Source organism: Cervus canadensis, chromosome 16, assembly GCF_019320065.1.
Source record: "Cervus canadensis isolate Bull #8, Minnesota chromosome 16, ASM1932006v1, whole genome shotgun sequence".
In the NCBI taxonomy this organism is placed as follows: Eukaryota; Metazoa; Chordata; class Mammalia; order Artiodactyla; family Cervidae; genus Cervus; species Cervus canadensis.
The window spans coordinates 12,965,415-12,990,420 of NC_057401.1; the positions used below are offsets into that span (position 1 = coordinate 12,965,415).

The following is a 25,006-nucleotide window of genomic DNA, read 5'->3' on the forward strand; positions in this document are numbered from 1 at the left end:
CTGTGGTGCTGGAGCAGACTCTCTAGAGTCCCTTGGACTCAAGGAGATCAAACCAGTCAATCCTGAAGGAAATCAACCCTGAATATTCAATGGAAGGACTGATGCTGAAGCTCTAATACTTCGGCCACCTGATGCAAAGAACCCACTCACTGGAAAAGACACTGATGCTGAGAAAGATTGAGGACAGGAGGAGAAAGGGATGACACAGGATGAGATGGTCGGACGGCATCACTGACTCAACAGACATGAGTTTGAACAAGGTCTGGGAGATAGTGAAGGACAAGGAAGCCTGGCGTGCTATAGTCCATGGGGTGGCAAAGAATCGTACCAGACTAAACAACTGATCAACAACAGTGTATCCATACTGTAGAATACCACTCAGCAATAAAAATCAATGAGTTATTGCTATAAGAAACAAGTCTGATGAATTCTCCAGGGACTCAGGCTATCAGCCAATCCCAAAAGTTATATATGATTCCACTTACACAGTTTTGAAAAGACAAAAATGGAGGGAGAGGGATGGGAGGAGGAAGTCATAGTAATAATAAAAGGGCGACAACAACAGGGATTCCTGTGACAATGGATCTATTTTGTATCCTATCAATTTCAAAATCCTAGTTGTGATACTGTAGTATAATTCTTGAAGATACTGCCTCAAGGGGGGAAAATCTCACTATATTATTTTGTAAAACTGTAGGTGAATTTACAATTATTTCAAAATAAAAGGTTTAATTCAAAGATAAGCCTAAAAAGCAGTATCTATAAACTAGGGGGAGAGAGAAGAATGCTAGCATTTCTACTTTGACTTTCAAAAGAAAAAATTTAGTTAGGCAAACCAAATATCCAAAAATAAATAGAAAACAGTACGAAACAGTCCATATTATTTAAGCTAAGCCCTTTTTAAAAGTTACAAATCCAAACTACACTCTTGGAAGAAAAAATGGGGCAAAAACTTCCCAACATTGGATATGGCAATGAATTACTGGCTATGACACCAAAAGCTGCGGCAACAAAGGAAAAATCAGGCAACTGGATTTCATAAAAATTTTAAAATGTTTGTGCCTCAAGCCACTATCAACAGAAAAAAAGGCAACCTACAAAATGAGACAAAGTATCTGCAAACCATGTATCTGGATAAGAGATTAACATCCAGAATACAGAGCACTCCTAAAGTTCAACAACAGGACATGATTCAAAAATGGACAAAGACATTTCTCCGAAGAAAACATAAATAAGCATGTGGAACTATGTTCACTATTGCTGTCATTAAGGAAATGTAAATAAAAAAGATGAGATACCATCTCCACACACATTAGGATGGCTACTATCCAAAAAACAAAACAAAACAGAGAGTAAGTGCTGACAAGGATGTACTGAAATTAAACCTCTTATTAGACCACTTGGGCTCCGTTGGTGGAAATGCAAAATAGTACAGCCAAATGTGGAAAATATGGCAGTTCATCAAAAAACTAAAAATGAAATGATTATATGTTCCAACAATTCTGTTTCTGGGTATACACCCAGAAGAACTGAAAGCAGGGTCTCTCAGGATGGGGTGGGGTTAGTGAGTAGGAAGGAAGGTGGGGGAATCTAATGCACAGCACTGTAACTGATTATAATTGACAAGTACTATATACTTGAAAATCGCTGACAGTGGGTCTTAAATACATAAAAAGGAAAAGGTAATTACAAGAAGTGATGGAGGTATTAGCTAACTCCAAGATGGTAGTCATATTGCAATGTATGTGTATCAAATCAAAAAGCTTACATTTTAATTATATCTCAGTAAAGCTGGGGGAGGGACAGGGAAGATGAGAACTGAAACAAGGCAAAAATAAACATTTGGCAAATTTTTTAAAAATAGTGCTCTTCTACAGAGTCTATTTCAGAACGTATCTAGGAAAACTCTGATATAAGAGAAAGCCACAGAGTCAGGGAACTTGGATTCTTTTTTTTTTTTTTGGTGCCAAGTGGTCTGTGGGATCTTAGTTTCCTAACCAGGGGCTGAACCTGGGCCCACAGCAGTGAAAGCACCTCTGCCAGGGACTGCCAGGGATTTCCCTAGATTTATTTTTTGAATCTTTTTATGTCAGTAATAAACTACATGACCTCTAGGATTTCATCACCCACTCCCCCCTTGGACCTAAAGTTTCCTCTTCTGTTAAAGATAAAAGAATGGTTACCTAGATTAGACTGTTTCTAAGCCATTTTCAGTAATAAAATCCACTGAATCTGAGGAAAATACCATCATTCTGGGGACGTCTTTTATTTACACCAAATTACCTATTAGACACATATTTTAAGAAAGGATTAGATCAAGGTCATTGATACATGAAAACTAACAAAAATAAATCCAACGGCAGGGGTCCCCAACTCCTGGGCATGACAGGTACTGGTCCGTGGCCCATTAAGAATCAGGGCACACAGCAGGAGGTGAGCAGCAGGCGAGCGAGCAAAACTTTGTCTATATTTAGACGAAGCTGCTCCCCATCACTCGAATTATCACCTGAGCTCTGCCTCCTGTCACATCAGTGGCAGCATTAGATTCTCATAGGACCACAAACCCTACTGTGAACTATGCGTTCAAGGGGTCTATGTTGCACGCTCCTTTTGAGGATCCAATGCCTGATGATCTGAGATGGAGTTGAGCTGGAGGTGGGTCACTCTGGGGAACGACTCCAAATACGGACTATCATCAACAGAGGTGTGACTGCACAGAGACCATAATAAATCAACTGCTTGTAGACTCCTATCAAAATTTTATCCATGAATGGCAAGTCACAACTGAGCTGCATCTGGTGGCAGACTTTATAGTGGCAAGTGAGTTGATGTACTTCGATTATACAGCTACATCTGGTGACAGGCTTTAAGTCAGAATCCAACACTTTCGCCCATGCATGGCCCGCCAATTATTTACCATTTCTGTCCATGCCTCTCTCCTGCATTGCATACTTATCTCAGTCACAGCTTTTGTAAGCCCACAAGCTAACTCTAGCCAAAATGAGCAAAACACAAAGCAAGCTTCTTTGAAAAAAAGGAAAGATCTGATGATGAGACAGCAAAAGACTATAAGACTGCCAACAAAAAGAAAGCTGGATTTAAAAGAAAATACCAAGAGTCCTACTTAATTGTGGCTTCACTGCAACAGGTGATTCACATTCTCCAAGCTCCTTTGACTAATATGTGGTGACCAGCTATCCAACAAAGCCATGAAACCTTCAAAACTGCTTCACCACATGGAGACCAAGCATTCCGCATTGAAAGACAAACCTTTGGAGTTTTTCAAAAGTAAAAAATGTGAATACAAAGAACTTCTCAAAATAAAGAAAAATGAACATCATGAACAGAAGCAATTACCGAAGTCCACCACTTCATCAATTGTGTCTACACTGAGAGCATCATTCATAGTGCCTAACTGCCTTATTAAAGCAAAGAAGCTTTTACTACTAGCGAAGAGAACTTTTTAGGAGAGAATTCAATTCAAAAAGGTGGTATGTGTCCCTCTTTTGGCTAGCACCATAACTAGATGAGCTGATGAAATAGCAGGGGATATTGAGGCACAACTATTAGAGAGGTTTAATGAGTCACTGTGGTACGCAGTCTAGGTTGACAAGTCTACTGATGTTGACAAGATAACAACACTTGTTTCTGTGAGCTATATTTTCAGGAGGATGTGCACAAGGATATGTTATATGCACTTTTGTGCCAACCAACACCACAGTTGCAGAACCATTTAAGTCTTTGAATGATTAGATATCAGGAAAACTGAATAGGTCATTCTGTGTCAGTATATGCACAGACTGACCAGCTGCCATGACTAGACGGTTTTCTGGTTGCACTACTCAGGTCAGAGAGGTAGCTTCAGAATGAGAGTCTATGCACTGTGTCATCCATAAAGAAATGCTGCCTAGCCAAAAAATGTCACCTGAACTTAACATTTTGAAAGATATAAGTAAAACTGTCAACCACCTTAAAGTGTATACCCTTAACTCATGTCTGTTCATGCAGCTCTGAGAGGACATGGATGCACGGCACACACATCTTCTCTTACACACAGAAGTGAGATGGCATTCTTAAGGTGGATCACTGGCCAGAGTTTCTAAATTACAAGAGCCACTCCAGAGATTTCTTTTAGAAAAACAGTCACCACTGCAGCACATTTCAGTGACACAAAATGGGTCGCAAAACTTGCCTGTGTGACATTTTCAACCTGCTCAATGAACTCAATCTGTCACTTCAGGGGAGAACAACTGTGTTCAAGTCAGCAGATAAAGTGGCTGTACTCAAAGCCAAACTGGAATTATGGGGCGATGAGTGGACACTGGGATTTTTCACGTTTCAAAACATTAGTAGAGATTTTGAAAGATACTGAACCTGGGCCTTCTTTCTCCCAAGCTGCATTATCACCTATGTCAGCTTTCAAAAGAGTGGGCATTACTTCTCAACCACAAACGACCCCACTACTGGAAAAGAATGGATCCACAATCCATTTGTGAATGAGCCAGGCGAACTGACTTTGTCCAAGCTAGAAAAGGATCAACTGCTTGAGACCGCAAATAACAGTGGCCCTAAAAGTATGAGACAACTTCAAATCTGTCCATTCTGGATTCAAGTCAGGGCAGAATATCCTTAGATTGCTGCAAAAACACAGAAAAGCCTGTTTCCACTTTAAACATCCTATCTTTGTGAAGCAGGGTTTTCTGCAGTGACAGCAACCAAAACGAGATTACAGAGTAGACTGGACAAAGACTGGCCACACTTTTGAGTCACTGACTCCCACCACCTCCAGATGGGACCGTCTAGTTGCAGGAAAACAACCTCAGGGATCCCACTGACTCTGTATTATGGTGACTTGTATAATAATTTCATTATATATCACAACATAATAGTAATAGAAATGAAGTGCACAATAAATGTAACGCCTTGAATCACTCTGAAAACACCCTGCTCCGCCCTCCAGTCTATAGAAAAATTGTGTTCCATGAAACTGGTCCCTGATGCCAAAAAGGTTGGGGGCTGCTACCCTAGGGTGTAGTAAGCAGTGGCAAAGATCTCTTGGGAAACATTTACTATGTGTATAAACTACAAAGCTGGAGTTTAGTATTATAATCAAATGAAGGACCAAAGTAACTATCATTAAAAGAATATACATAATTACTACTGTGCATCACAGTAACATACCAAGAGTTCAAGGGAAATGTTTATAAGTCGTACTATTTTTCTCAGAAATAAATCAAAAAGCAGTCAAGGAAAAACAATATTCAAGAAGCCATTCTCATACCACTGAAGTCCCCGTCAACAGGCAGTTAAAGGGCAGAACAGTGATAGAAGGAACCAACTTCTACTTAAATCCACCTCAAGAGTTTAGCAAGTTTTCTCATTCACTTTCCCATTCCCAAGTCAGACAATGCTGAGAAAGAAAGTGTAGTATGATTAAATTGAAACTCCTGGATAATAATAAAAATCCCCCTTTCGAAGATTAATCAGACTGCAATCCTAATCTTGGAGGATGCTCTCAAGCAATGAAAGAAAACAAGGAAAGAATTTTACAGTTAAAAAGATAGGTTATTAAATACTTGTGAGTATCCATATTAAATTATGAAACATGAGAATATACAATTTAATAATTATTCAATTTTTTTAAAAGTGCTATACTGGTTCATTTATAATTATATATCTAGAAAATCCAAGCATACATCTAAAAATCTATTAGTGATTTTCTAAAGTCTTCAGGAGAATGCAATAGGTAATGAACATGAGAAATCAATCTCTCCCTTCTATTTAAGTATCCAGATAAGAATACAATTAAAGAAATAGCCCCATTCACAGAACAGGAGCTCTCACCTTCCCCTCCATTCAGGTTTTTGGAAATAAGCTTAACAACAACAAAACCCAACATAATTCCTCACAGTATTACACATACTAATAAAAATTTTTTAAAAAATTGGATATAACAAGAAGAAAATACTAAAATCCACTGAAGAGCATCAAGTGTTAAATGAATGGAAAATTTACTTTCCTAGAAAGAGCTATGCTATTCTAATGGTATCAATTACTTCTTAAACTAACTTATAAATTCAAGCATTCTCAATCAACATACACACAAGAAGTATTTTTTAGAATTTAATGATTCAAATCCACCTGGTAAAATTTTTCAAAAGTAGAGTAATAAACTGACACTTCCAGATATTAAGAATACTATAATGGGGGAGGGGAGAATCAAGATAGCATAATATTAAAAAATAAATACATAAAAAAGAAAACTTTGATATGGTTAAGTGTATTTGGGAATTTACTATTGATAAAGATAGAATTTTTAGAAGCAAAAAGATGATTTATTCAACTAATGGTGTTACACCTGGAAAGAAATGTGGAGAGAATCAACCTAGATAATTACTTCACTCCTTAAGCCAAAGTAAGAAAACAAGTTATTATTTTTATAATCCTTGCATTAATGCTTCCTAGAATACCATTAAACCCAAAAATGCATAAAAACTGACAAACTTGATTATATTAAAATTTAAACTACTATATAGCAAACAACACAACCGAAGTATATAAGCAACAAATCAACTAAATTCATGTATAACACAAAAGACATACAAATACGTAGTATTTCTAAAATAATTTTTACATTTAACTTGGCAAAGTCTCACTCAGTAAGTAGCAATCTGACTCCAAAGCCTAAATTATATATAAGCCATTCTACACTGCCTGTCTCAGATTTATACAAATATTTCAGGACAGCTAATATCCAATTTGTTCAAGAATGCTTATAGTGAGGTATTCTCATATACTATTGGTGAAGTATAAATGGACACAAACTCTTCAGAGAGAATCTATCAATCAATTTCAACTACACATACAGCAAATGCACTTTTGGTATTTAGCCACAAAAAAAAAAAAAAAATTCTATGTAACAATGTAAAAATTTACATACAAGGAATACAAGAATAGGGGCTTCTCTGAGGGCTCAGGGGTAAAGAATCTACCTGCCAATGCAGGAGACACGGGTTCAATCCCGGATCTGAGAAGATCCCACAGGCTGCGGAACAACTAAGCCCACGTGCCCCAGCTATTGAGCCGGCGCTCTGCAGGCCGGAGCTGCAAATACTGAGCCATGCGCTGCAAGTACTGAAGCCTGTGCACCTAGAGCCCACGCTCCACAACAAGGAAAGCCACCGCACTGAGAAGCCCATGCACCTCAGCCAGAGTAGCCCCTGCGTGCCTCAACTAGAGAAAAGCCTGCGCAATGACGAAGACCTGGCACAGCCAAAAAAAAGTAAGTAAGTGCAATTGTTTTTCAAAAGAGTATAAGAATAAACCTATATTCTGTACAGCACTGCCATGAATATGAAATAAAATTCATATTTATGCCAAGGAAAATTTAAACATAAAAATTTCTCTACCCTTTAGTCTCCTCTGTGCGTTGTGGATCCTCATTTTGCATTGAACAAACCTCCCCTATCAACAGGCACACCTGCTCAACCGTAAACAGCAACATTCTCCTGGACGTCCAGTGGTTAAGAATCAGCCTGCCAATGCAGGGGGACACTGGTTTGATTTCCGGTCCAGGAAGATTCCACATGCCACAGGGCAACTAAACCATGGGCTGCAACTACTGAAGCCTGAAAGTCTGACAGGCTGTGCCTGGCAACCAGACAAGCCACCACCACGAGAAGCCTATGCACTGCAACCAGAGAGCAGCCTCCACTCACCACAATTAGAGAATGCCCATGCACAGCAATGAAGACCCAGTGTAGCCAAAGGGAAAAAACCATTATCCCAACAACAACAGGACAACTCAAAGGATAATATTCCTTCTTGAACTTATAAAGGGTCACATGACCCACCACGATGGTGCTTAAATCTGGATTATGTAAACTGCCAATAATACTTCATTTAATGTAGAGCCCTCTGTCTCAAAAAAGCTTATATAAACCATGTGTTGACTTCTAATGGGCGGGACAGTTCTCAGAGCTTTCTGAGATGCTCTTTCTGGGTTACAGTCCTTAAATTTGGTGAGAATAAAATTTTCCAAATCTTAGACCGCCTGAGTAATTTTTCATCGACATGTGTAACAACCTAGAAATGTTAATGCTAATTAACATATATACATACATACCTACTATAACCTCTTACATTGAAATATTTCATCTTCCATTTTTATCTAAAGATACTTAGACATGTACATATATGCACACTTACATGTTAGAATACATATAGAAGTCTTCAGAAGAACACACAACACACTGAGAATCTCTGGGAGATGGAAGTATAGGGAATTTTCACCTTCTATATTATAAATTTCTGCATTTTATAAATAAAAAAAAAATTAAGGTAATTGTTTTAGTGCTTTGCCTAAAAACAGTCTCTCGCTGCTTGTACCTTGTCCAGCCCTCCAAGCCTGAAAGTGTTAATTGCTCAGTTGTGTCCGACTCTTTTGAGACCTCACAGGCTGTAGTGCACCAGGCTCCTCTATGGAATTTTCCAGGCACGAATACTGGGATGGGCTGCCATTTCCTTCTCCAGGGATCAAACCTGGGTCTCCTGCATTGTAGGTAGATTCTTTACCGTCTGAGCCACTAGGGAAGCCTTACCCTGAAGTGTTTCACTCTACACATACCTAAAAGACAGAACTGATAGAAATGGTACTCATTTCGGTAATCAAGTTCAAAGAGATAAAGACAGACTCCCAGAGTTTCTGGTTTAGGAACAGTTTTCAAAAGAAAGAGCAGACGGGACATTATGTTGCTATCTGATGGGTCGAACTGCATCTACTATACACACGCTAATATTCTGCAGTTAGCCCCAGCACAATCAACTAAATCTTTTGAAGTCTCCAGAGATTAACAGGGCACCCAAAGAATCCATTTGTTGCTGCCAGGATCCTTATCTTTTCCTAGAAGACTGAGAGTAAATCTATTCTAGTCACAAGATGATATCCCAATATACCTCTAAAATCACTTCCATAATCTTCAGAGATGGGGCAAGTCAAACAAACTTATTCTAGACTAGGAGACAGCCTTGGTAAGGAGATTTTGAGATTACAGGTTTCTTGTGCTAGCCCTAATACAAATGACACAACTTTCCCTCACCCCACCCCACAGGATTCTAGAATTGGTCTACTGGTCTACAGATTGAAATTCCAAGGACACAATTATCAAGAAGGTAAGGTAATTCCAAACTTTGGAATTATGTAAAAATAAAACTTTCATATGGAAAAACACAGTTGCACCAAAGTCACTGCATTCAGACTAAAATCAAGCCCCAACATTATCTCCACAAGTAACCTATCCAATCTACACTATAAAAGTACTGATTCATACCATCCCCCTGTCATAGAGTAACCTGGAATTACTCTGGAATGAAATATTTCACCCAAGTGTATTTTACAATGTGCTACATTTTAGAATTTTATCTCTTTATAAATACTTCAAAGATTAACTGAACTACAGGGACTTGTAGCTAAAAATGTCTGTCTTATCAAATGCTTACCTCATCTCCCTCACCAAAAAAAAAAAAAAAAGAAACAAAACTAGTTCTCCCTAGCAGAGAAAGGTTACAAAAATATGGAAAGGGAAAACACTAGCGTGAACTCTGTGGTGCTAGACTAGAATTGGCAGTATCATTGTGAAATCATTCTGTATTCACAGAAATATAGATATGAATGCGTATGTCTGTGCACATAAAAATATTCCCTAGTTCTATATACTAAGAAGGCCAGGAGCAGCAACACTCCAAGAGCAGCACGTATAAGAAGTGCCTTGATTTTGGCTTCTAAGTACCACTTTCCACTAAAAATAACTGAAGCAGCAGGTTTGAAGGTAAGTCTGGAACAGCAAGCATATTGTGCTAGATACAAAAAAGTGCTCAAAGAAGGAAGAAAGAAGATAAAAGTATGTCAAAAAGAAAATAAACCAGCTGGAATGGGTTCTCACTAGCAAAATCAACAACAATTTGAGCATCACAATAAATAATAATGGATTGTAAATCAGTGAATATAACAGGTAATCATGAATAGATAGATGTAAATAAATAAATTAAAAATCTGATGAGGAACAAAATATTTACATAGTTTCAATACTCAGTGCCAAAATACTTAATAATTACAAATGAAAAAGGAGTACCTTGACATAGGAGATGTCTAACAGTTACAATCTTAATTACCAATTCCTATCAGTAATAGGACAACTTAAATTGCTTGCCACCTAATAAGATACAAGAATCCAAAATCACTTCCATGATAATCCTGCCATGAAACTCTAATCAAATCGAATTAAAATGTCAGAAAAAATGCAAATTAAGATTTTAAAAAATAGATCTGTAATCTTTAAAGTATCAAATCCCCTGAAAGTAAAGATTAATTAAAATTGTTCCAGATTAAAGATGACTAAAGAATATAACTAAATGTAATGTATGATTCTAAACTGGATACTTTTAATCTAAAAGACTTTAGAGTGACTTGTCAAATTGAGATGTTAGTAATGGATTATTAACTTCCTAATTTTGACAGTTATGATATTATGTAGGAGAATGCCCTTATTTGTAGGAAATAAGCATTAAAGTATTTAGAAGTAAGTGATAAGGCATCAGGTTGACAGGAACAAAAAAATTATTTGCACTATGCTTCCAACTTTTCTGTGTATCTGTCATTGTTCCAAATTTTAAAATATGAAAAAAATACAAAAAAAAAAAATTCCCTGGATAGAAGGGTGGTTTAGGGGAGAATGGAAACATGTACAAGTATGGCTGAGTCCCTTCCCTGTTCACCTAAACTACAACCACATCGTTAATCAGCTGTACTCCAATATAAAATAAAAAGTTTCAAGTTTGGAGGAAAAAGAAAGGAAAAGGCTTTCCAAGAGTCTGCCAATTCCCAAAGCATGGATTTTCACGCTACAGCAATAAACAAACTTATTTTTCACTGGCAAAAATGTGTTGATTGCAATGGTTCCTATTTTGATAAAGGTGTTTAAAATTTAACAAAGCCTAAAAATAGCTATAGTGGTATTAAAAAACCTAGGAGCATCTTCATACATCTTCAGATAAGAACAGAAAGGAAAAGTGGATTGGGATGTGGGGTTGGTAGGGGGGTAGGGTAGACAACAAACACATTTGAAGAACCAGATACACAAAACAAGCATAAAGTGGGATCTCCAAAAAGGGTAAGTTTTCTTAGCAAGAAGAATTGGGAGAAGTGTGTCCTGGGCAGTGAGCCAGGTACTAAAACCACAGCAGAACAGCTGCATGGCTAAGGCCTCTGGCCAGGGAGCTCCCTCTTATACGACACTTGGGCAGTTTAACTGTGAAAAGAGGGGAATGCTATCTCCTGCGGGACAGGAAATACGTGTGAGAGGACAAGCTACTCTAAGGAGAAACTTATTAGCTAAACAGACCAAAGACAGAACAGGGATTCACTAGGTCTGGGGAAACACACTTAAATAACCAATACAGTATAGTCTGGACCGTAATACATACTTTTGAAAAATCTAACATCTGAGGAAAAACCAAAAGCATGACATAAATAAATCCCAAGCACAATAAGAACAAACTTCCTATATTTTTAATAGAGCAAAAAGAAGATAATGTAAAAGTAACATGTATCTTGACTTTCCAGGTGGCGCAGTGGTAAAGAATCTGCCTGCCAATGCAATGCAGGTGACACAGGAGACTTGGGTTCGATTCCTGGGTCAGGAAGACCCTCTGGCAGAGGAAATGGCAACCCACTCTAGTACTCTTGCCTGGAAAATTCCAAGGGCAGAGGAGCCTTGCAGGCTGTAGTTTATGGGGTCACAAAGAGACGGACACAATTGAGTGCACACGCATATACACACACACACTATATATATATACATAGCAGAGATTCAAATACATGTCGACCAAAAATAACACTTAAAAAATAAAAATCAATTCCCACTATATCAACAGCAACAGTAGATAAAATCTCTAGTATCTTAGCACAAAGGCATGAATATTAAGCTAGAGAAGCAGCATTATATACTCACAGATTTCTTTTCAAACACTTCAGGATATTTTTAATGAAGCAATTAGAAAAAGAAAACTTTTCTTAAAATTTGACAATGCGGCATGGATCAAATTTGGACCCTCCGCAGTAAAAGCATGAAGTCCTAACCACTGGACTGCCACAGAATTTCCCCTCCAAAAAAATAATAAATTTTATTAAATCTCAACTCTTCAATATATGTCTTCTTCATATTCTGTAGAGAATTGGCAATCTTGAGGAAAAGGACTTAAGACTTATGAAGTAAACTGGCCTTTTTTTTTTTAATGGAACAACATTTTGACCTTAAAGAGAATGAGAAACTATGGTTATACAGATTTAGGAATTTGGCAGACATTTTCTCAAAAATAAACCAAGTAAGCCTGTAACTTCAAGGGGAAAACACTGACAGTTTTTGTTACCAATGATTAATATTTGAGCTTCCAAGTGAAAATCTAGAATTGTGGAAAACTTATATCTGCCATACTGAGCTTGACAGCTTCATAACTAATGAGATCACTGGTGATATTAACAACTTTTTTGGTTTTGTTACTGCAAAATGAAATGTGTCAACTTTTGGAAAAAACATGTAATAACGAACCAGTATTTCCCAAACAACCAATACATGGTGTAAGATTCATTTGAAGTGCAAGCTACACCACGGACTTTCAGGAAACAAGAAATGGAAATTCATTGATATGATTTCAGATTCAACACTGCAGGTCTCCTTTAAAAAACTACCACTTGCCAAGTTTTGGCTAAAATATCTCTCCCTTTTCCAACCATATGTGTGTATGATACTGGATTTTCTTCATATACTTCAACCAAAACAGTATACTGCAAGATTGAATGCTGAAGCAGATATGAGAATCAAACTGTTTTCTATTCAACCAGACACAAGAGCCTTGCAAATACATATAATAATGCCACTCTTTGCTAAAGATATGTTTTGGGAAACAGTTATATCTTTGTTAAAAGTGTTACACTAACACACAATGGTTTATTTAATTTGTAAAACTCTGTAATACAGGAAATAAATATAACCCATGTAAACTAAAGCTCTGTGGGGTTCTCAGCAAATTTTAAGAGTAAAGGGAACCTAAGAACAAAAAGTTTGAAAACAGCTGCTTTAGGGCTAATTAGTATTACTTGTAATTTTACTATGCTATAATTGAGCGAATCCTCCAAATGACAAATAAAATGTATACAGCACTCTTTCCTAAAGCAAGCTGAGACTATTCTTTAAATTTTTATCTTTATACAATTTTTAAAGGTTACTTTCCATTTAGTTATTACAAAACATGGGCTATATTCCTTGCAATGTGAGACGACTCTGTTTTCTAAGTCAGTCTTTTTTCCACTTTTCTGTTCTCTCTTTGTATCACAGTCCCTAGCTTCATGATGATGTCAACGTGCTTTCTCACCTCTTCTAGTACATGAAAGGCAGGAAACAGCTCGGTATAATCAAAAACAAATGCGCTGTGAATAAGGACGCCCCTATGAATGAAGCCCCCAGATCTTAGTACATCTATTTTAATTATTTAAATATCTTTATTATTTTCAAATTTTTATACTACATTCTATAGGTAAATAATCTCCAGATGAGTAGAATCTTCTTTTATTAACTTAATTTTTAGATATTCTTTTCTATTGTCTCATACACTGTCAATTATAAAGGCTGGCATGGCCTTCATCCAATGGTACCTGGAAAAATTTGAAGTGAGAAGAATAAAATAAGTGATAGAATTTCATGCTATTTCATAAAAAGATAAAAGAAGGCAATTTCAAAAATTGAGACATTGACAAATATGACACCTAATCTGAGAAGAAGGAAAGGAACAGACAGAGAAGGGAGATACAGAAGTACAAGCTTTAGTGCTGTAAGAGGCCAAGAGCATAATAAAGCAAGAAGGTAACGGGGTTAGTTAACATAAGAATACATAATAACGTGATATTATCTTAACAGAGGTCATTTTAAGCATATTGAAGAGAAAAAAGAAATGAAACAATGTAAAAGTAAAACAAAATATACTGATGAGTATTAGGTTAAATATTGGCATGTAAACTGAGTGGGAATGAAAAGGGATGTTGAAAGTTCAATGGAACTGACCAAATAAATGTCTTCTACTCATCTTTTAAACAATTTTTGAAGTGGTCAGCATAAACTGGTAACGTTCAAAAATGGGAGACGAGCAAAATATAATTAAAAAAACAGAAGCTGAACATGTAGAGAATAGGGGAAGTAAATGAAGCTAACTATAAAAATAGGAAGATAAAGGAATTAGAGAAGAATGCTGAGTAAAGCTAGATTTCTCCCTTACAATTAGGAAACAAGACAGAAAAAGTTAAAAGTTAAAGCTGAAAAAAATAGGTGTACTACCATTCAAGTGATTACAGGCACAAAGAAATAAAAAATAATAGGGAGTAAAATCACAGAAAAAGTGGAAAGCAGAAATGCTGAGTTTATTTCCTTAGACAATTCAAAAGTAGGTATTATACAGCATAATTCACACACAGATTTTTTTCATGGTAAATAGTGTGCATTCAAAAACTGAATAATCTATTGTGAAAAACTAAACACAGGTACAATATATGTTATTAGGAAAGGAAAAGAGAAAGGCTTCTTTAGGAATTTATAACACAGGTATCCACCACCCCCCAAAAAAGACATGACATGTGATAGAGAAATGGATGAGCAAGGGTAAGAGTCAAAATTAAAATGCAAGCAACAGTCTGTTTAAAGACAATCTAGATAAGTAGCAATTACAAAAGAAAAAATTACTTTCCTATCCAACATTACTAAAATCTGCATTAGCCCAAATACTTTATAACTGCCATAATCTATTTCTAAACCAAAAACAACTTAAACTCTAAACTGTGTCATCCATAAGCAATTATTTAAAATAAATGGCCAAATATGCACCTAATTTTCTGAAATTTTCATGTGTTTCTTACAGTAAGGTATTGTTTCCAGACCAAGAGCTCAATACCAATATCACTAAAATAGCTGAATTTTAGAGATTTGCCAACAATACATATGAAATATCGCTAACTATAGTTACCACTTAATTAAGAAAAAACATGCAATAAAAAATTTGCTTTCTGTATCTGAACCTCTGTAAGCTTTTTAGACATGAAAAATTTGTAATAGTTTGTTCTGAAACAGCAGGCAGACTTCATAATATAATATTTGAATCAATCAGTTGAAAGATTAAATTTATCGCCACGGAAAACTCTTAAGTCCCTTCAGTAACCAGTGCCATTCCGTGTGCATTTTGTGCAGACACCTTAGAAGTACTCTAGATTTGCCAATTTAATCCAAGAAAACTCTTAGAATATTAAGAATATCCAAATCTTGAAGCCATTTTAAAATATTTTAATTATCATCTTTTTTTAAATCTTTTTAAACCACTGTCACATTTTAAACAAGATTTTGAAAAATATAGTTTGATAATACTTTAAAACCTAAAATTCATTTAAGTTAATTCAATATCAAACTGAGTCTGCATTTAAACTTACTATTGCTCCCCCAAAGGAAAAAGAAAAATCAAGAACTGTATCTAAAAACAGGGATTTAAATAAGTATTTTCCAGGGCTATAATACTTTTTATAAGTAAAATTTACTAATGCAGAGAAACATTTTTGCAAAGTGATAGCTCTCTATAAAAGACTTGCTCTATTAAGGCTTTGTTGCTCTGAAGCCAAGTATAAACCATATAAGGAGACTGAAGTTCAATGCCATTTATTCTGTTCCCCTCTTTCAGATGCCCAAGAATAACCTCTTTCGTTGCCTAATCATATGTTCCAAAACCATAAAGTAGATCAGTTAGGTACTTTAAATTCCTTGATAGTTACTTTGACTTAACAGAAATTACCTGATTGTTCACAAATCTTAGCAACAATTAAAAAAAATTTTAAACGAGCTCTAGAGATGAAGCTTTAGGGAAAAAATTCAAAACAGAGGCGAAACAGATTCCTATTTTGAAATGTATTTGTGAAATAATTTGATCCAGTCCTTTACGACCTAACTTTTCTCTCCTTAGAACTAAAGAAAGCCAACTATTCTTTCTTGAGGTAGCATGGGCAATTAAACTTCCATTTATATTTAAGATATGCCTACCAACTAAACACCATACTTATTTAATATTTACTCAAAAGCATAGTATAATCTTTCACCTCCCTTTACCACAAAAGTACAAACGGAAAAAAACCAACCTTAAAGACACACTTTAAAACACCACTGAAGAAACCGTTTTGTGTTTTCTGCGACCAGGGCTGATTTGATCTATAAAGACTACCGATTGGTCTAGAAGTGTTTATATTTATGACTGACTGGTGGAATGTCTCCCATGCTTCAATAACCCCTGCCCCCACCGTAGATACTCATCACCTCTTAGGCGGCCAAAACATTCGGGCCAACACAAAAATGTAAATACTGTACTATTCCAAAAGCACAGATGTTTATCACAATCACTGTGATGCCCATGAAAATTGTTGCAAGCGTTTTGGTCTCCTTCCTCTGTGTCCTGTTCTGAATTGCACCTAAGTCCCAACAAACGAAACGACTTCACAGGTGTTTACGTGTTTTTAATTCTAACACTCTTTATCGACAATACTTACTCCCTCCTTTTTCCTTCTACTGTCAGTAACAAGAGAAATCTAGCCGACAGTTGTTTTCAATTGAAACAAGTATAATCGAGTTCTAAATGTCTGAAAGGAACAAGTTATTGAAGGAATCTATTTATTACCCACCTAGAAAAACGACTAAAAATGGCAAAGGTTTCTGTTTTATAAAACCCAATGAAATACATCCATAAAGACTGCTACTAAAAACATATCTATATAGATACAATTAAACGCAAAGGCCAAGTAATCGGTAACAGTATAAACAAATGTGGCAGCCATCTCAGCAGCAGCAAATAGCTCCCCGCAGTGAGCTAACTTTCTCCCGAAACAAAAGTTGCCAGGTTCAGCAACTTAATGAATCAGAAATATACACACTGTATATGTTCCAGGAATCTATGAGTTCTGGACCTTGTGCCGAACAAAGGCACTCTTTCTTCGGATTGCTTAAAACTTTTCGTCCCACCTCATTCTTACAACCTCTTCTAAAATAACCAAAGAGGGAGTAACATCTTACTATTCAGCACCTAAAACATTATCCCGTTCGACATCAGAAAAGGAGAATTTAGGGGAACTTGAGAAAAAACTGAAAAACACTAAAGTTTCCTCTCTTTTCTGGCCCGGGAGCTTTGTGGCTTGTAGACACTTCTCGTGAAATTTACCTTTCGGTCGGGCAGTGTCTCAAGGCAGCTTTTTCAAGGCTTCGCCTGACATGATTTCCTTCCCTTCATTAGTCACTTCGGATCCAGATGAATTTCTCTCTCCGGTGAGAGCGGATGTGGAGTGGCCTCCCGCAGTAGGAAGAGTGGGTGGCTTTGGTGGGGGCTGGGACGCGCGGGCTGGTTTCCCGGTCTCGAGTTTTGCAGGAGTTTCCCAGCCCCAACTAGGATCTCCGCCGAAAAAAAAAACTTTTCACTCGTGACACCGCCCGGAATTACCGTGCGAAACTCACTTCCTGCCTTGGCGAACGGCAGGATCCAGCTCGGTCCAGGGGAACCCGGAAAACCAGCTCCACGCGCGCCGGGGACGGGGAGGGGAGGGGGCGTCCGCCCCGAGCCTGGGACTCCGGGCGACCCGCGCGCCCCGATACCCGACGGCGGCCGAACGCGGCCGGCGGGGGCGAAGACGTCGCCGGGGCGGGGAGAGCCGCGGTCGCGCTAGGCCGCCACCTCCTCCTCGCCGCCGCCCCCGGAGCCGGGCGGCGGGGTTATTGTCTCGATAGAGCCTGCCGCGCCCTTCGCCTGCGCCGCCGCCGCCGCCGCCGCCGCGGCCGCCCCGAGCCGGAGCCGAGCGGCCGGGCTGGCTCGATGGCGGCCCCCTCCCCGGGCCGTCCGTCGGGCTGTCCGTCCTTCCGTCCGTCCCTCCCCGCCTTCCCTCCTCGCCCTCGAGCCCTCTTCTCCTCCTCCTCCCGTTTTCCCGCCGCCGTCCCCTCGCGCCCCTCCTCGTTCTTCTTCCCAGGCGGCGGTGGCTCCCCCGGGAAGCGCAAAGGCTGAGGGCAGGCGGCGGCTTCGTCTCCTCAGGAGCTCGCGGGGCCGCGGCAGGGGCCGAGGCTGCGTCCCGCGCCGCCGCGCCACATTCACTCGAGCGAGAGACTGCGAGGGGCGGGGAGGGGAGGGAGGGAGCGGAGAGAAAGGAGGAGGAAGGAGGCTGGGGCGCCGGGGAGTCACTACCTCACAGGCCGCGGCGGCAACAGCGCCACCGCCCCGGCGGCGAGGGGGGAAGAGCAGCGCGCGGCGGCGGCTCCGCGGCGGGGCGGGGCGGCCTCCCGCGGGCTTCGCCCCAACTGCCAACAGCCGGGCTGGAGGCCGGCGCGAGCCAGTCACCGCGCGCGGGGGCGGCGCGGGCCGACGTCGGCGGCGGGGTGCGGCGGGCCGGGGACCGGGGGGCGGGGCCGGTGGCGGCCGGGGGTTCGCTGGTGAGGCCCGATGCAGCCCAGGCCCCGGAGGCCTGCCTGCCGCTTCCCGGCTCCCCAAGGTGGGGGACTCCGACGTAGTGGAGCCCGGCTTGCCCGGTGCCCAGCGTGAGAGACCGAGAGGCTCCAGGCCTCCGCCACCCCGGCTGATTGAGTTTCTTTGTACGACAGTGATCGGTTCAAGTCCAACCCCGATTTCAAGGCTGCAGGTATCTCTTTCAACTGCAGCACTCCAACTTCCTCTAATGGCACGCTCGGTTTGCAGGAAACCACAGCGGCAGCTCGGAGAAGCTTCCCACGCCGGCCCTTGCTCCGAGCTTGCTCGCTCAGCAACGCAGCTCCTCCGAGTCTCAGCCTCACACCGGCGGGGAGACAAAGCTGGCCCTGGGAGGGGAAAAATGGCCCGCGAAATTGCCTCAAGATAATGCCTTTGTTAGAGGAAACTCGGATACGCGACGTAGGCTTCCAACCCTGGAGGTTTCGGTGGTGCAGTCGTTGAATTTCGCTGGCCCTAGTGATTCAGCCTGGCAGCGTTTGCGTTTATTGCGGAGAGAGCTGCTTAGGCATTCTATCAACACATATGGCATAAAACGCCTCAACCATAACATTGCACAGTTTTTGCAGTTACTGCCTTACATATGTTAACAGACAAGACGGCCTTGTTTTACCCCGAGAAGGAACGCAATAGCTACGAAACAAACCATTCCCCGCCCCCAGTCTCTGCTGTACTTAACAGCGTACAAGGATGGTAATTAGTCTAACTCTGTGTCCCTGAAGTCATTCCTCCAGTTCTTCCTTCTGTGTTCCAGAGATAATTATTTATAACCAAGTTTGAATAAAGAGCCGTATGCCCTACAGATGATTTTGGCTTGGATCCAAAGGAAGTAGTTGATAAAGTCCATCAAAGAATTATTTACCAAAGTGAGTTGTTCTCTAGTGACAAACAGTTGAAATAACTCGGGAGACGTTCAAGACATTCTATGAGGGTGGGGAGCTATTAACTACTTCAGGACTGCTAGAATTAACAGACCTAGGGCCTTAGCCTAAGAGCAGAAGTTGAAGGTTCACAGATAGTGCCGAAGTGTTCAGGTTTATTCCGTGCTGAACTGAAGGTAAAAGCATTAAACTGGAAGTTAGGAAGAGAAATAGCAGCGGGGTATACGAGTAATACCAAGCTAGTTATCCATTTGGGCCATTGTATAAAAATTACCGTATTATATAAACTAATTTTAATCATCACAAGAAAGATCTCCTACCCCACTTTCAAAAACTGATTTAAGTTTGCCCAGACTCAGTGGTAGAGCTCTTTCTCCTAAAGCAAGCCAGGATGGAGAACCTCCCAGACCAGCAGGAGACCGGATGGCTTCTGGGATTCCAGTGTTGCATCTGGTCTCAGGTGGGTTCAAAATCCCCTTGAATGTGGCATCATAGATTCAGGTAGACTTAACTTCCCCTTCCCCATCCCAATCTTCAACCTAAATAAATAGGACCAGACCAGTCTGTGGGTTAGAACCTGCCCTGTTCCCCTAGCATCTTTTTTTTTTTTAACCTTAGACTGCTACTGGTTCCAATAGGTTCCAATCTGAACCTATCTGGGAGATTACTGTGTAGGCTTAGAAAAGTACCTATAACCCAAAACCCCTCCTCCAACTCACCTGCAGTTTTGCCACTAGAGTCTAATCCCTTTGAGTGGTTTATTTCTCTAGCACAAAGCCATAATCTGAGCGAAAGGTAATATTTTAAGCCTTATTAGTCATTTATACCAATTCATCAGATTGTTTCCCCAAAGCAGCTTTTGATGGAAGGGAATGTAGAGAGAGCATATGCTGATGCTAGTAGGTAGGAGAGGGAAATGTGGTTTCATTCTTTGGGGCCATCCACAGAGAGTAGAGAGGTAGAGACAATAAAGTGCCCCTGTCCCCATTGGCTGTTAAATAAGTCGTACTTACTCATACTGTTAGAATGAGCCCCAAAACACTAGCCTTAACAGAATAGAAGCCAGGACACACTTATCAATGTTACCCATTTGGGGCAGTTCCCTAGTGGTCCAGTAGTTAGGATTTGGCACTTGCACTGCATGGATCTGAGTTTCATACCTGGTCGGGGAACTAAGATCCCACAAACCATGTGGTACAGACAAATTTTTTTTTTTTAATACCTATTTTGACATATTTCTTTAATAGCCCCTTTGCAAAGTTTCTTCAGCAGAAATTCACACAGGTGAAAAGACAGCCATATGATCACGGTACTCAATAATCAAAAATAATGATTCATCTTTGTTATTCATCGATGACTACTTAGTTCTAACTCATATGAGCAGCACATACAGATGGAGCTAAATCTTCCATTTGTTCTTCCATTCCTGTTCCATGCTAAATGTTCTTCCATTCCTGTTCTGTGCTATACAGATTAGTTTGTTTTGAAAGTCCTACTATAGTTGAACTAAGATGGACTTAACATTTCAATTTATGATTAAAAGGAGAACTTAAATCCCACTTTAAATAAGAGTGCCTGTGATTCTGTAATAATTAACGGAACTCCAGGACCACCTTAGAGAGTAAACTAATAAATATTTGTTGATAGTGTAGCTCAATCTTCCCCATTGTGATTCTCTAAATAATTCTCTGTGAAAGCAGGAATTCCTTCTTAGGGATTCCTCTTGCCAATGGCTGGGCTCAGGAAAGGTCTATGAGAGATAAGCCACATATCTGAAGGAGAGCTGTAAGGCCTTAAACGTTCCAGGGAATGCACATCACCGGCTTGGTGGCAGGGCGGGGGTGTGGGGGGAGATGCAGAGAGCCTACCCACTGTTTTAGAAAGAATTCCCCTGTCATTTCCCCCAGGCCTGCCCAGCAGCTGTGCCGAAGCACTGTGGGCACAATGTCAGCAGAAGGTGAGGGAAAGTTTCGGGTGCTCATTTTTTTCTCCTGTTCTCAACAACTGTAAATAATTGGTTACCTAAAAGCCAAAGTTTTTATCATAGCAGTTTCAGGAAAAATTAATTTTTGAGCTAGAATAGTGTTATACTTGGGGGGAAAGCTGTCTAGAATCCTTAGATGAAGTAGATCAAAATGCATTATAACACGTATTTTTAGTAGGAACTGACTTTCCTATTTTCACTTCCATCTTAGTGCCTAGATAGAGAGGGCAAGAGGTTAAGGTGGCAAGTGTGTGAGAAAGGACTTTGGGCTCAAAAGAGGAAGTACATACAGGAAGCAAAATTAAGAATTTTATAATATACAGGGAATGGAATCATCCCTCCCATAGCATATTTCTTTCTTTCAGACCTATTTTCAATAATATTTTATGAATCACACGGAAGTCTGCCTAAACTTATGAAAAGGTTTTGAAGTATTCCCCCCAATATATGCTTGATAATTTTTTTCTGTCTTATACATTTGGTAGCCCACTTAAGTTAAATTTTCAGATGTCTTATGAAATTTTTAAAAGTATGGAGAAAATAAATGGTGCATGGTGATTATTCTTGGGACCTCTGAAATAAGACTGCTTGAATTAGTAATGGCTACTGTATAACCTTGGCCAAGTTACTGAGTATCTATAAACATAAGCTTGAACTCCCTCATCTCTAGAATGGGGACTATAATACTGTCTCATAGACTCTTGGAAGGACAATGTAAGACAGTGCTCATAAATTGCTAGGCAGACTCAAAAGTGTAAGCTGTTACTAGTAGTGCAATTAAAATGCACTGATAATATTTACCATGCTGCCTCCACTTCTAAGGTGACCATACAGTGTATCATCCAACATAGAACACTTTTGAGAGTGAAAACAGACAATAATAATTACATGGGGACAAGAAATGTTAAAACCAGGACTGTCCTGGGCCAATTGAGGCAAATAGTCACCCTAATAATTTCCAACTTTATTACCATATCCTGATACACTTCCCCTGTCAAGTCTTCCCTGATATGAATCACAATCTGTTTCAATTATATCACAATATGCACACTTTTTTTCTAAATGATAACAGTGTTAAGTCAACAAAAGAAAAGATTAAATACTGCTGCTTATTGTCCTTCCATGCAGGCTTTCACTTAATATTTCCTTTGGGTAATGAAATTGCTGTTCTCCTACTCATTTAAGGCCACTTATAACTTTACATTTTTTTCTATGCATGTGTGCGTGCTAAGTCGCTACAGTCGTGTCTGACTCTTTGCGACCCCAAGGACTTTAGCCTGCCAGGCTCCTCTGTACATCCTCCAGGCAAGAATACTGGAGTGTGTTGCCATTTCCTACTCCAGGGGATCTTTCCCACCTAGGAATCAAAGCTGTGTCTCCTGCTATTCCTACATTGCAGGCAGATTCTTCACCGCTGAGCCACCGGGGAAGCCCTTTTTTTCTATAGTACTTAAGAAAAAAACTGTTTAACATCACATATGCCAAAAAAAAAAAGTAGCCAGTACATGGGTATTAAGCATAACTTGAGATGTAGGATAAGGCTAAATGCCCTGCTCTGAAATGCCATCTCTGTTTCATAAAACCTTGTTTTCGTTTGTTTTTTAGTTAAGCAGCAAATTATTCCTATATCAAAGTAAAATATCATCTCTATTTGTTGATGATGGCCATATACTCAGAATACTGAATAAATCTCACCTAACTCTAGCTTAGTCAGTATTTGGAAAATAATATATCTCAATTGAATTTTCTATAATAATTCTGAATATACTTTAACTCATACTTTCTTCCTTTAGAAAGAAATTTATTTTCTGGGAATTGACTGCAAATATCCTTCAAAAATGCTGATCTGAATAGCATATTTTAAAATGCTTCCTCTCTGTTTTCCTTGTCCAATCTCTGTTTTTATGCCATTAAATTTATGTCAACCATCAGATCATAGAGTATTCTAGTTCTCTTAGTTTTTAATTACTTTTAATTTTCTTGTTCTCCATTTTTTTCCTTTAAAACAGATGCTACATTTCTCTTTCTTCTATCTTGGGAACCTCCCTTTAAGGATTTTTGTTTTCCTATACCAAACTTTATATGGTACATTTTTCATATTTCCTGCTATACCGCATACCAAACTACTAATAAAAATGTCATTTCTTTTCAAAAGGTTTGCACTTCTTTATGAAGAAGTAAATATATTGAGAAGAAATAGCCTTCAAATATTTTATAATTTTCAATGTAATTTTTCTTTCATTCTTGACATTTTCTGTCATTTACCCGATTTCTAGCCACCCTTAGTCATAGACAACTGATATTTCTATTTTGTCTTCCTTAGTAATGAAACCTAGACTATAGGTTCTTTCTTGTCAATATTGTCATCTTTCAGAAAAGTTCTGGCAGAGGCATTAGCATTTACTAGCTGGTGACCTTGGAAAAATCATTTAATCATGTGCAATAGTTCATGATCTATCAAATGGAAAATAAAGCTCTGTCTTATCTACCTCATAGGGTTATTGCAGGCACCAAATGGACGGTGGACTTGAAAGCATACTATATAAACAAAAGTATTTTTTTCTTTTACATCAATAGTGATACATTTCATCATTATCATCAAATAAAATGTCATAAGCCATATTCAGGGTCCATGGACTTAGTAGCTCTATGATATGCATATTTTAGATTACATATTAAATGCAGTGTCTATTCTCTATAAAAAAATTCACCTGCAATGCAGGAGACACAGGAGATGCAGGTTCAATCCTTGGGTCAGGCAGATCCCCTGGAGAAGGAAACGGCAACCCACTGCAGTATTCTTGCCTGGAAAATCCCATGGACAGAGGAGCCTGGCAGGCTATAGTATAAAGGGTCACAAAGAGTCAGACATGACTGAGCGACTAAACACATACTCTCTTTAAAAGTCTATATCCTCCTTTCAGCTTTCGGCTAGGAGGAGGCGAAGGTGCAACTTTCTTCGGTCGTCCCGAATCTGGGTTCATCCGACACCAGCGGCCTCCACCATGCCGCCTAAGTTCACCCCAACGAGATCAAAGTCGTGTACCTGAGGTGCACCGGTGGGGAAGTTGGTGCCACGTCTGCCCTGGCCCCCAAGATCGGCTCCTTGGGCCTGTCTCCAAAAAAGGTCAGTGATGACATCGCCAAGGCAACTGGTGATTGGAAGGATCTGAGGATTACAGTGAAACTGACCATTCAGAACAGACAAGCCCAGATTGAGGTCGTACCTTCTGCTTCTGCCCTGATCATCAAAGCCCTCAAGGAACCACCAAGGGACAGAAAGAAGCAGAAAAACATTAAGCACAGTGGAAACATCACTTCTGAAGAGATCATCAACATTGCCCGGCAGATGCGGCATCGGTCTCTAGCTAGAGAGCTTTCTGGAACCATTAAAGAGATCCTGGAGACCGCCCAGTCTGTGGGCTGCAATGTTGATGGCCACCACCCTCATGACATTATAGATGATATCAACAGTGGTGCAGTGGAGTGCCCAGCTAGTTAAGAACTGCAAAGGAAAAAGAAAAATAAAGGATCATTTGACAACCAG

The 25,006-nt window shown here is 39.5% G+C and overlaps 1 protein-coding gene and 1 pseudogene across 8 annotated transcripts in view; one reads left to right on the top strand and one right to left on the bottom strand.

The window, feature by feature from the left end:
- ERBIN (erbb2 interacting protein) overlaps window positions 1-17,580 on the bottom strand; it is a 119,586-nt gene extending 102,006 nt beyond the window's left edge. For 7 of the 8 annotated variants that reach the window (XM_043489188.1, XM_043489187.1, XM_043489186.1 and 4 more), the window contains exon 1: window positions 17,290-17,580. The gene's annotated coding sequence lies outside the window, so the exon portion shown is untranslated. Of the gene's footprint in view, window positions 1-8,388; window positions 8,414-17,289 lie in introns of those variants that run through there. The other variant, XM_043489182.1, reaches the window with a different exon arrangement.
- On the top strand, window positions 1-25,006 carry LOC122454597 (annotated as a pseudogene).